Source organism: Oryzias latipes, chromosome 13, assembly GCF_002234675.1.
Source record: "Oryzias latipes chromosome 13, ASM223467v1".
Taxonomy (NCBI): Eukaryota; Metazoa; Chordata; class Actinopteri; order Beloniformes; family Adrianichthyidae; genus Oryzias; species Oryzias latipes.
The window spans coordinates 29,807,152-29,819,385 of record NC_019871.2 but is presented as its reverse complement, the minus strand read 5'-3'; the positions used below and the strand labels follow the sequence as shown (position 1 = coordinate 29,819,385).

The window sequence follows — 12,234 nt, the reverse complement described above, 5'->3', positions numbered from 1 at the left end:
TCCTTTTTTTTCTCAGAAAAGATATATACATATATTAACAGTATTTTTTATTCTTTCTTGATTTTTACATACATTGGGCAATGAATGTTCAGCCGAGTATTAATTACGGATATATCATTGAACGTTTTTTCATTTTCAGACTGATTTAATTTGTACATAATCTCTTTTTTACTCTTCTCGCAAGAACTGAGAAGTAAATGTTAATTTCTCTATAGTATTCTGGTTTTTTTAAATACATTTTTTATGGGTTTTATGAGCTACAACCCCAATTTATGTACATTTATGTAAAATAAACGAATAAATACTTGAAATCAATCAAGTAGAATCTACATTCTATAGAAGTATGATTCATTGAATGGAAATATGGAAATTAACACACTTTTCCATGATTTTCCAAGGTTTTGGAAAGGGTAGTCTATTGCTTTAGCTCAAACTATCAAACAAGTGTAATAGATGTCCTCTATACCACAGTGCTAGGAGGAAAACATGCCTTACTGTGGGTGAGTTTTCTTATTCCAACAGCAGACCACCTAGCACTGGGAGCCTGGTGACAAGAGCTTTGATTATTATGCCTGCACTCCCTGCCAGGGCTAAATTTAAGTGTTCCCATAAAGTCCAGAAGACATAAGACTTGGGAATGGCCTGGCCTGTGTCTGTGTGAGAGAAGGGGGAACTCTGCCTGAATGTGTTTGCGTGTTTGGGGTCTTTTCTGGTCAACGCTGTCGCACAGTCCGGGAGATAATAATAGGATGTGCTACAACTAACTGAGACCAAAGCCGGACTTCCCACGTCTCCCACTCACTGGTGGCACTTGTGTTATTCTCTAAACACTCGTCGACCCCCTCCCTTGTGGAACTCAGCTCTTTTGCCTGATCTACATTCAGTGCCTTCTCAGTCCATATAGAAGACTGTACGAAGGACTGAGACATTGCAGATGACCCCATATCTCTAAAGGAAATGTAGAGTCTTTGTTTATCTTTGATTAAAAATAACTTTGGGAAGAGGCCGATCAATACTTTCCCTCTGAGAAGAGAAACATGAGAGAGGATGGAGGTAGCAGAGGAGTAGCAGCAAAAGGAGAGGGAGGAAAAAAAGCGTGAGAAATTTGACAACATTTAGAAATGTGTGTGACGAGCTGCTCTGTGTCATTCCCATGGCCTCAAACAGTAGCCTTCCTACTGCTACCACTACGCTATGTCTTAACACGGACTAAACGGCCGGCTCACATAAACAGCAGGACGGCAAAAGGGCTAGAAGGAGATGCTGTAAGCCATGGATGCTATATAAAGGCCAACAAACGATGGGAGCACTGCGAGGCCATTCCTGCCTCTTGCTTTCCTTGGCTCCTTTAAAAGGATCTGCTTATGGTTTCCGTCAGAGATGCACGTTCATTTTTCACCCCATTAACAACTAGCATTACCAGCCCAACTGGAAGCTATAATTGGGCCAGCTATGGAAAAGAGTTGTCAAAACACAATTAAATTCCAAAGTATGGTGAGAGAGAACAGAGAAAATGTCCATAACATCATACTGCCGGCTTTCCTTTCCCAAAAATAGGAAAGAAAAACATGAAAACCATTATTTTACTTTGGAAGGCTTCGGAGCAGGATTGTGTAGATGGGTGATCTGAGCTGGCTAAACGATAGGGCTACTGAAAACATAACAAATAGTCACTCTTGGTGTCAGGGATGAAGAATGGACACATTAAAACTTCTGTCTAAAGATCAAAAGCCAAAATTTTGAGAGGTTTGATTTAGAAAAACTTTAAATACAGTCGTGACTGCTACGGGGTTTAAAGATGGATTGTTGTAACAGAGTAAAGATATCCACGATGAATAAACTACTTATTCTGCATGGTAGGAGTGACTCGACTCCTCCAAGGTTGTCATGAGATTCTTGGACAAGAGAGAGAACAGCTTTAAATGATGAAAGTACAAATTAGACCTTTTATTTTGAGTTGTTAAACCAATCATTCAGGCTAAAGCCCTTTCTTGTTTGTAACCCTTAGCAACGTCAACTAGCCCTCTGTAAATGTTGTGTTCCCACTTTACGTGTCATGTCCAGCAGATGGTTGAAACAATAGCTGTCTTTTTTTTATTTTTTATATCTGTTCTGAAGTCTGGTGGCGTGTGGTCTTTTTTTTGGACATTTTACATAGGGTTTAAGCTGTTTGTACTGATGAAATACTGAGGTTCATTCCAAACCTTACAATTGCAGCTAGTTTCTGCATGTTAAAGTACATGCATTGATTAGATACACAGAAAGGCACGACTTCCACTCAAGGCTTTTTTTTCCTTTCGATTGATATCTTCACATAAATTCCAACCAATCAAATATATGGGACTGTCTGTGATTTACATAACCTGGATACCGGATGGTATTAATAATGAAATGAAGCCCCTGTATCTTTAAAACTCACTCCAGAAAAAATTGTGTTTTTGCTGTTTTTAACATGTTCTTAACATGTTCTTGTAGCACTTTTCTCATGATGCAGGACTCTGCGTTTCTAAAATGGATGGGCCAAAGTCTAACTGCTCCACTCCATCCACTTGCAGACAAATAGATCCATGTTGTTCTCCTTTTGGCATAACCCATCAGGAGTTGCCACAGCGAATCAGCTTCCACTGATTTGCACAGGCTATTTGGCAGAGATTTTTACGCCGGATGCCCTTCCATACTCAACCCCTTAGTTTATCTAGGCTGGGGACCAGCAAATGGGGAATCAGACTTGTGGCATGTATGTCTTCATTTTATCTTGTCTGAATATGCATCTGGCTAAAAACTGTAGGACTGAATGGCTCTGATATTGCTCACCATGTTAGCGGCACCGCTAATGTTAGCTTGGGGTTGTGAGAGGCTGTAAGCTAGTGGGAGAGAGTCTAAACAAATGGATCATGGGATATCAGTGGTGGCTTACTTTCATGCCAACAGGTCCACCCACATTGCAGCGGTGAATTTCTAATGAACTCCTGCCGCTCTGCAGAAACTATGTCCTAGAAACGACACAGGTTTTTAGATTTTGGCTAAAAACGGCATCATCATAACTAAAGACCACTGGGAACATAGATCAAAAGATGATCGGAGTGGAACTTTAAGGTTGTTGTTCACCTTTAAGCATATCCCTTCAGGCGTCGCCCCAGCATAGTTAATTTGGCAGATTTTTACGCCGGATGCCCTTCCTGACTCAACCCTGAACTTTATCTGTCCAGCACAGGGGGACATAGACTTAGGCCCCCTTGTGGCTACCTATTTAGGCAATAGCATGAAGGGTCTTTCCCAAGGACCCATACTTGATAAAGCTCATTGTGTCCCATGGGAATTGAACCCTGATTTCCCATGTGCCACTCCTATGCTTCACAAACTGAGCTATTCAATAAAATACATAATTTTTTGTAAATGTGATTGGCAGTGAAATTTACAGAAATGTCTTCTGACCACAACAATGCCATGTAACACACACATCTTCCCATGCATAAACCCTCACTGACCATTCAATAATAAGACATGGATGATTCTGCGTGTGCCCCCACCAATACACACAACACATCATTTGCAATGGACAGACCAGATGGCACAGAAGTTTAGAAATCTGAAATAATGACTTTAAAACAACACAAGAATGTTTTAAGGAATAGTGTTAATGATTTCATAAATAACGAGTGAAACATCACATGGGTTTTTTCTGAACATTGAAAATTAGAGGTAATCATTGAGACACTCACACAACATTTACACCAATACATCGCGTTTAGGCACCACAGGATATCAAGTGGTGCTCTTAAAGTTTCCTGATCTGATCCTCAAACAGGGACTTTCACAAACTGAATTACAAAAGTTTTTCCAAGTTGTACATCAATTAATGTTATGCAAAACTGTTCAAAAATTTTCAGAAATGTTGAGGACAATAGTGTTTGGGACAAGTAAGAAGTTTGCTAAATTATTAGGTTGTGCGTGTGTGCTGCTGACATAAAGCAGAGGAGGCTGGGCAGTGGAAGGGAGTCGCAGGCCTCTCTGCCTCTGTAATCTGGCCTGATTTATAGAGTCTAGCCCTGCTCTCCCCTTCCACCTCCACACTGACACACAGGGCCTCCTCCACTGGAGACAGCCTGGCGTCCGCACACACCCATCCACGCGCACACACACACACACTCAAACATGCACACACAAAGATGTGTGCAAAGACACACAGGAACATACCCAGGCAGCACTGTCTCAGTTGCACAGTAGTGCACGCAAGCAAACCACATGGGTCTGTTGCTTAACCAAATGAACACCAGATCCAAAAATGAAAGGCAGTGAAGAGCCTACATGATGTCAGGACACAAGAGCAAAGATTTACACCAGAAATGAAACTCTTGTGACATGACAGGCAACTCAATTCTTTTAATTCCTTTGCACAAATTCAATTTCACTCCAGCTAAGCAAGGAGAGAAAAAAAGTCAAACTGCAAATTCAAATTAAAAGAGTTCACATGAAAATAAATGCAGTTAAGACAAATGTATTATTGCAGAGAAAAACGGTTTCTGGTTGCGGTTTGTGACAGGATATGAAAGCGCCTCGGTAAGCACGAAAGTTACATTTTCACACCCTCACTTCCTTCAGTTTTGGAGGCTGGAGGGAGATCTTTAGCTGATTCTTCTTTTTACTAAAAAATCTAAAAAACACTTTGACCAAAGTAGGAAGACAGGTCCACAAAAAGAAAAGGAGGAAGCAAAAGCAATGTGTGCCTTGATTGCATGACTTACCCATGTGTCACTAAAATGTTATTTTGCTAAGCACTTATAGATTTATTTGATTGTGTAACTAGGAAGTCAGCAACCAGTGCCCTCAGTATTTATATCAACTCAATGGTGGAAACGCATAATTTAAATTGTTTATAGCTTTGTGTCAGAACTAAAGGCCACAACCTCAACAGCACTAGATACAAACTGCAGCCACGCAATAAACGATAAAGCAAAGACACAACAAAGACGCAATATTCACACACATTAGTCTAGCAGACTTCCACACCTTGATGTACGAGTGTGTACGTCTTCATGTCTGTGTACGATGAATCACACTGTATGGACAGGTGTTTACAGTGGAGCTAGGTTATCTGTCTCCATTACACCACCACAGCTCAGCCTCCCAGCCCCATTATCTACTCAGACCTGCCTAAACACACACGCAGAGACAGGAAGCCCCACATGCTAACGGCAGGACCCTTCAAAAAATCGCCACAAGCAAATAATGGGCCTTTCTGGGGTCTGGGGACTTATGACGCAATCCCACAATCAAACAGAAATGTCAAAGAAGAAGCACCAGTTTGGCTCTCCAGAGCCCCTTGTCTTTGATCTGCGTCCACATCAGCAAACATTCACATACAGCTCTTCATTAAAAACCAAACTTGCCCCACTCTGACTTTCCTTTTTGTGGCACATGTTTTGAAGAAGAGTTCAATCTAACTCTATCCCCAGTTAACAGCCGCTTACAGTGGTCAGATTCTGTGATGAAGCACAGTGAGCTACTTCCTTATCAGTTTTTGCAAACACTGCTCTACTGGAATCCAGTTAATCCTGTGTGACATGCTCCAAGTTAGATCAGATAGCATGCATGTGTGCCTCGGCTACAGTTGTAACTGAGTGCACATGCATTTAGGTTGTTTACATGTAAGTCATTATCTGTTGGTCAAGGCTTTTTGTTAAACAAACGACAGGGTCCTGATCAAAGCAGGGAAACCGTATGCAGAGATTCTGCCGCACTTTAAGAGGATCCCTAAAAGGCTGTGATGATTTCCCCTTAAAAAACAGCTTAGTCATGTTTAAATTGTTTTTCCCGTGTCATACTCTTCAGCACATACCGTGTCATTCCCAACAGGAAACAACTTACAGTTTTCAATCAAAAATGTCACACTGTCATTCCGTAGATCTGGCAGTGACATTTATAGTGTTGACATAGAGGGGAGGTCTTTTGTGACCACAGGGTAAGAAAAAATATGCATGTACTTTCTGACAGTAGAAGTATTGCCCCTTCACACTCAAATCCATGGAAGAAATGGCTTTTTGGTTCAGAACTTCTGTCTGAACAGGCATGTCAAACCCAGCCACCAGTGTAGAAAATGTGCTTTCTTCCTGTGTGGTGGCATGTAATCAGAGTGAAAAGATGTGAGTAAGAGAGCACTTCAGGCTGTTCTTGTTCTTGACATTTTCAGACTTCTTGGTGTTCAATTTTTCACATCTTAAGAAGTCAAACATCCCTGTGTGTGATCTAGTCAGCAGATAGTTCAGGACATCATTCCTGGATGTCCCGAGTCCTTGAGTACAGTTTGTCTGTCTATACTTTTATTAGCGTAAAAATGTAGTTGTGCTGGACTTGGAACTCAAACCTTTTCCCTAAGCAAGACAGCAATCTTGGTGTTGAAAACTTCAATTTTTTAGTGTTTGCTCAGCATAATATAGTTTACATTTAAACACTACGCTATAACAAATGTTTGGCAGAAAGTACAATTTTGGATGTGATCCCAGTATTTTACGATGCTGCGAAAAAAACAAGTACGGGAAGAGAAAAACACAGGGATGTATTTTCAGTGTAACAAACAAGAATCAATAAGCATGTACCTTCACTTCTCCTCCAGGAGAAGTGAGCTGAAGTGTTTGATGAGGTGCTCTGTTTTCAGAGATCTGGAGGTCAGGCTGATTTAAGACGGATCTGCTATTGAATGAGGGGAAATGTGAACAAGGGCCTATGAGAATGGCAGAATGGATAAAACCGCTACCTTATGTAGGGATTCTTTTTGCCTGTTCAATCATCTCTTTTTTAAATGTTCTTCTGTTTATTACCTTGTCCTGCGGCATTAAAATATAATCGTGTTGGCTGGCAGGGAGCAAAAAGACACACGCTGCACGGTGTCCCTGGTACCCTTGTAACATACTATTGGACCCTAAATCTTTATTTCAGTAAGAACTATTCAAATATCCATTTGTTAAGACATTAAGAAGGAAACCGTTACTTTTACCAAATGGTCAAAAGCTTTAATTTTTGTCATTTCAGCAGCCATGCTTGCAAAAACGTTTCCATTCTGCAAACCCACTTCTAAAGTCTGTGGAGAAAGTTCTGTAGGACAGTGAAGATCACCCTTAGGGATGCAAACAGCGAGATTTTGCTATTGATGATATTTTGGCACAGAAATGCCAAGAAACTTTTAAAGAGAGCATCTAAAAAATATTGAAATCCTTTTTTTTTACAGGTTTAGTTATTTGAAACTCTGCTTGTGTGGTAGCTGTGTGGGAGTGCAAACATTGTGGTAACCCCCAGGCCAGGTACTGTCTGGTCTGGTATATGAGGTGGTACCACCAGTCTCCCACAGCCTTTTAATTACGAGTGAAGGGGGGGAGGGGGGGGGGCATTTTAATGAAAATGGTCCACATCATAAAAGCAGATTTGAGCAGGTTCATCCACAGTTCAGGCTCAAGGACAAAAACTCACAGATAATACAGAGCACAGCATTCATGAGTGCAAACACACCAGATAAGATTAGATTCCCTGAAACTGTTGTGATTCCTACTTGGGATAGATACTGACTAAATGAAGCTGTACATATGTTAAAAAACACACACACATCTGAACACAAACAACCATAAGAAGAGAGAACACAACAAGTTTTTACTTTTGGATGAATGTGCTTGTTAGAAGTCGAATGCAAGCATAAAGATGAAGGTAAGAACTAACTGCAGATGTGCTCAGGCTTTTGACTCAAACCTATCAAGAGGCTGACAACAGAAAAATGCTGTATAAAATACAATAAAAGCAGACAAACAACACACTGAGTATTTGTTAAGTAAAAATCCAATCGTTAGGTGTGATGAACCCTATAATAGTTAGATATGCATCTGGGGGGAGGGGGGCATGTGTGTTTCTTTTTTATAAGTACAGTTCTGACATACTTCATGTGGGATCTGCACTAATTAGTCAAATCATGATTTTTGAATGACACTAACGACTTGGTTTTTACAATTGTAGATGCATTATTTCTTAGAGGAGTTTATATTCTGAAAGTTCTGGGTTTCCAACAATTGAATTTCTTAATATATTAAGGATTTCTGTCATCTCTTTGTATTATTAGTGGACAATTAAAAAAACCCAGGTTATAGCCACAGAGAGTTTTAAAAACCTGAGGATGTTATGCTTGTATAATACACTAATATTACAGTATTATAGCAGTTGGTCCTAAGAAGGTCAAGATGGATGAAACATAGATGTGGGAAGGAGTGATGTTGAGAGTTCAGGCGCTGAATGATTTTAACATCCATCCATCTATTCCTGTTTCTCCCTTCCATTGGTTTCCTGATGGAGGCAGGAAAGACAGGGAACCTAATTGGTGGGAAGATTCCCCAAATCCCTTGACCTGCAGCAGGATCAGGGCGACACAGTGTGTGTGTGTGTGTGTGTAACCACAGGGGGTTGGAGGAGAAAGCGGTATCCTGGCAAGACATGGGGAAATCTGTTCCCAGAAGGGATCGCAGCTCTCTTGCTCCGGCTTCATACGTCTCTCCCTGCTGGGTCAAAACTGCCTTCCTCTGGGGGATTCCCACTTTTTCTCAAGGCCATGCCCAGCTAGCTTGGACCGTCTCCTTGCCAAATGACCCAGAGTTCAGCCACTTGCTTCCCTTATCTGTCCTTTCCCAGGGCTGTGGTACTCCATCCTCATCACCCGTCTCTGTCTGTCACCCTCTTCTTGGGCCCATGTTCACTGAAGCATCATGTAAAATATCGGCTTCATTATGGCCCATCTTTCTTTCAGAAATATGCAGCAGCACACTATGCTGGATGTAAGAGTGTTCATATCATACTAGATAAATAATCATAAAACCAATTTACATTTGACAGTCTGAGGATGCAAAAAATGAGCCTAACATTAATGTGACATTAACCATGAAATCTACAGTTTGTCTTTTACTGTATTGCAGCTCGAGAAAACAAAATGCTGGACTTTGTTATGGGCCGTGGTTTAGCGGTAGGACGGTCGACCTCTGATCAGAAGATTGCAGTTTTGATTATCCCCTTGCCAGCCCATAAGACGAAGTGTCCTTGGGCAAGACACCGAACCCCACCTTGCCTCTGGTGGAAGGCTGGCGCTACACAAGTATCTGCCATTTACTATTTATACAAGTACAAACTCAATCTAGTAAGAATTCAATGGTTTAAACATTTTTTTAAATAAAACGAAGGCACATATACAAATAAAAACATTTTAAAGAGCACGATAAGTCAGCCATTTAACCAGCGGTAGCCTAAAACCATTACATTAATGATCACTGAAGGACAATCAAGCTTCTCTGCAGTTGATAAATCACAAGTTACATTTTCATCTTTTACCAACTAGAAATATAACTTTAGAACTTTAAAAACACCTATAGGTCACTTTTACAGTTGTTTCTGCTGTGCTCACATTGGGAATAATTACTGTTCCTCTAATACCGAGGTGCAGAAAAGGAAAATAGGCTACAAGACATGAAGAACAGGTTCAAGTCAAGTATTTTAAGTAAGTTTGCTGTGTTGTAGAATTTGGTTTGTCACACATATGTGACCTATTTGACTACACATGCCATATGTAAACACTCCTTCCTGGAAACAAACACACTGAAGAAGAGGAGGCAGGTAAGACAATTTAATTAAAGCGTAAAAGCATGAAACTATATAGTTTACAATGTCAACGACTACTAAGCAAATTCCCTCTTTTGCAAATCAAACAAATCAACGATACTGAAACCAGAAGTATCATAGATGTAAATGTTTATGTGTTGGCCGAGGAAAAAAAACGCATCGTCATTTTTGGCAAACAAAATTCTGATCAGTGCAGTAAAACAGAGTCGAGGATGAGGATGGCAAACAGAATGTGACAGACTTTTAGGATGAAGCACCCAATTGGAAATGTGGCACATTCTGACACAAATGTCACCTCACAACCAATGGAAGAAAGCAGGGATGAAACAAAAAAATGATCAGTTACATATTTAATAAGATACTATCCATAGAAGGTGTATTATGACAGCACATGGACTGATCACCATATAAACTCGTACAATATCCTGCAGTTATTGTTCACGTACGTTTGAGAGAAAAGGCTAAACAGCTTCTAGAATGTTTCCATTTCTGAAACTAGGACTAAGGCTAAGCTAAAACACAGAAAATCTTTCTCATTCCTGTCATTATTTCATTATTAAGGGTGTAAAACTTCTTTTTTTTTTAATAAATGACTCGTTACTATGGACAAGTCTCAAGTAAATAAAACACAAACATATGATCCTCTGCCAAGATTAGCTGTATGTCGCTTTTTTCTATTTTCTACACTTTTGAGATTTATGTATGCACCAAGATTTTGTAAAAACCACAAGAAATCCAACACCCCCCCCCCCAGTTTAGTAAAGTAAGAAATGCTTACAATAAACTCTCTCTTCTATGAGGGGCATTTAACTTAACTTCAACTCAGATTAGTTCAGTTTAAGTACGACAGCAAGACTGATTTTTACCACGATGGTCCAACTGCACAGATGATAGTATAATAAATGTTCTGGAGAAACTAAACGGGAGTATGGGAGAAGAAGAAAGAACTGAAGGGGATGCATCTTGTTGTTGGTTATGGAGGGGGGGGGGGGGGGGTTACATTAGCGGCACAGTGCTAAAATTGTTAACTTCCCATACTAGCTTGTGTTTACCCTGGACCACTGCTGAACACTATCACACACACACACACACACACTGCCCCATCCCACTTCTTCCTTGTAATTTCTCATGCCTCCTCTACCAATCTATTTGCCCCTTGCGTCTCCCCCCCCTTTACTCTCTCATCCCTCTTCTCCCCCTCTGGAGTCTGGTAGGGTTATGTGAACGGCCGAGGAGGAAGGCTGAGAAAAAGCGAGGAGTGTGAAAGAAGAGAGATATGTTGAGGGGTCACCACTAAGTCATCATATTCCCTGGTAAGGCTAACAGCATGCTGTGAGAGTGTATGGTCGTGTGTGTGTATATATGTTATGTGAATGTATGGTTGTGTGTGAGTGTATATGTTATGTGAATGTATGGTTGTGTGTGAGTCTATGGTTGTGTGTTTTTAGCTGCTTTTATTCATGTGGCCCTTCATCTCAGAGTAGGAAGTGAATTTTGCACACATCATTAAACTAATTGACCGTTTGCAAATCTGTCTGTGCTTCATACTTTGACAGTTACATCTTATTAATAACATTAGTGGTATTAATGCTAAATAACAGTAAAAAAGTTCTAAAATGTTTTATTTTAAATGACGATTTTAGCTTGGTGGATTTTTTTCTTACCATAGTAGAAGACTCTGACTACAGTCATTGTGTACTTTTAAGACACTATATATGGCTTTAAAAGTAGAAAAATGTCTCAAACTCCACCATGCAACTTTCATGGCTGTTAAAAGAGTTTTGAGGCTACTGCAAGATACAAAAATTACGAGTTTATTTGCAGAATTGTATTCTTCTGTTTTAAAAGGTAATTGAAATGCTCCGGATGGCTTTTGCCGTTCCGTCACACAAAGTGCAGTGTGGGCCCCTATCTTGGACCTCTGCTTTGCCCTTAAGGCCAGCTTCATGACACATCAACTAAATAAGAACGATGTGAGTGGATACAGTACAAAATATTAAGATGTTCTGTCCTTTTTACATGGCACATGTACTTCTACACAATGCACAGAAATGTTTTTAATAAACGTTAAAATAAACGTTTAAAAAATGCTTATCAATTGTTTTTTTTTCAACGTTAACCAACTGTTTAGCTCAAATGCTAAAAAAATAACCTTTTAATGTTAACATCCATACATATTAAATGGTAAAAAAATAATACTTTGGTAAATTGTTAAAAGCGTTTTTTTAAGACAGTGGAAGCTGCTACTTTGTTGTGTCTTTTAAAAACTGTGCACAGCTGCAGCGCGTTCATTAACAACCAATTAAAAAGTTTCTCATGCAGTTTGGGACAGGAGAGGCAAATTCAAATACAAAACTTAAGACCAAGCTCATTTAAAAAGATCACTCCCCGTTTGGCTTTTTGCTATCTACTAAATATTTTCAGAACACGTCACATGTCAGTGACATGTCACTTTATTTCTTAGTTTGATCTATTGCAAATTCTTTGAGAGATCTCTGCAACAGATTTATCCTCAGTTTGATCAGTGTTGCTACTTTCTGTTAGAATGATTAAAAGATGCTGTAGTGTCTGTTGAGTGCTTCAGATGAAATG

General features: G+C 39.9%; 1 protein-coding gene across 2 annotated transcripts in view; it reads right to left on the bottom strand.

Annotated features, from left to right (window-relative positions):
- Positions 1 to 12,234, bottom strand: part of bcas3 (BCAS3, microtubule associated cell migration factor) — a 335,065-nt gene that overhangs the window by 83,649 nt on the left and 239,182 nt on the right. The window lies entirely within an intron of this gene.